Genomic DNA, 1498 nt, shown 5'->3' with positions numbered 1-1498 from the left:
TAGCCTTTATGAGCACTAATAGATAATGCTCATCCTTTAAAAGTCATGATACGTCTGCTATGAGTTCTCACATTTTTATATATGTTGGTTTTGTCTCAATATATAAAATTTTATGAGAGGAAGTACTGCATATGACCAAATCTCTATATTCCTCAAAGTTTCTTATACCTAGTATTATTTGTAATTTGTCTTGGTTTTCCTCTGATTACAATGGCTAGCGACTGTTTCCTTGCTTTTATTTATTTTTTTTGTAGGTAAACTTGAATTTATTAAATGTCAAAAACATTTGATTTTTTTCAACCATTTAAAAATTCATACCTTTAGTTCACAGACCATACAAAAACAGGCAGGAGATCAGTTTGCCAAACCCTGGTTCACCTCATAGAATAGCATATAAACATGCTTTTTATGGGACTTTCCTGGCAGCCAAGTGGGTTCAATCCCTGGTTGGGGAACTAAGATACTGCATGTCTAGTGGCAAGCACCCCTCCCCACCACGGTTTATTTTAAAAAGGTGCTGCCTTCAGGTACAAGGATGACACATACGTGTACTTCCTATAACAATAGGTGTAAGAGCTGCTAGTTATAGGGAACAATAAGACAACAAAACTTTTAAAAGCCAGTTCCTATTTTACTAGCTGTACTTCTAAGTACTTGGTAGCTAGAGAACATTTCTATCATTGGACAGGCCCATGTCCTAACTGACAGTATTTATTCAGTACGTCATCACAAACGATATAATACAATAACAATTCCAACGTTTCATATTTATTACTGGGTCTCAGACTGATAGTGAGGAAATAACATCAGGAGCCAAGCATTACAGTAGTGATGTTCTCATTGTGATTTTGCTGCTTAAAAAAGTGGTCTTAACATGTGTGCCACACATGTTAAGACCACTTCTTATAGACCCAGCTTGCTTCTTATAGACCCAGCTTGGTTCTTCTTCAATGTCTTCTCTTGGAGTTGTACCTGATTTTATTGCCAGTTTTCATTCGAATCCATTGAGGAATGGGACGATTCTGCTTTTGTTTCTTGGCCAGGAATCGCTTGATCCTGAAAGTCTTGTGAGAAGACATGGTGAGGAAAGAACTCAACCGCACATAGGATGGCGGAGAAGAGAGTGTTTCCTTGCTTTTAAATGTTCATATTAACTTGTACCTTCCTGTTTTATTTGTGTAGGGTAAAATTTGAGGGAGCTAAGAACTGTATTGAATATGACCATCCACAACAGGAACTATCCAGTTTTCACAAACAAAAGATCTACTACTTACAAATAAAATGTTAGCTGGCTAGCACTGTACAAGAGGCTAAATTAGAGAAAATACTGTGATCTTTCTTACCATAGTTTCATTCTTCTGAGACACTAAGGATGTGAGGTACACAAACTGAAATACAGAGATGATGTTTGTTCACTTAAAGAGTTCAAAATATCTTGGGCTTTTATTCCTGCCTATACTTTTATCATGTAAGTCAATTATAGCTGGAGTGGGAATAT

General features: G+C 36.4%; 1 pseudogene; it reads right to left on the bottom strand.

The window, feature by feature from the left end:
* Positions 1 to 693: 693 nt before the first annotated feature.
* Positions 694 to 1145, bottom strand: LOC147352702 (large ribosomal subunit protein eL39 pseudogene; annotated as a pseudogene).
* Positions 1146 to 1498: the final 353 nt, after the last annotated feature.

Source organism: Bos grunniens, chromosome 19, assembly GCF_055505025.1.
Source record: "Bos grunniens cultivar Pamir isolate PY7600 chromosome 19, Bosgru_T2T1.0, whole genome shotgun sequence".
In the NCBI taxonomy this organism is placed as follows: Eukaryota; Metazoa; Chordata; class Mammalia; order Artiodactyla; family Bovidae; genus Bos; species Bos grunniens.
Note: the sequence above shows the minus strand (reverse complement) of the source record. Positions and strands in the feature narration are given on the sequence as shown.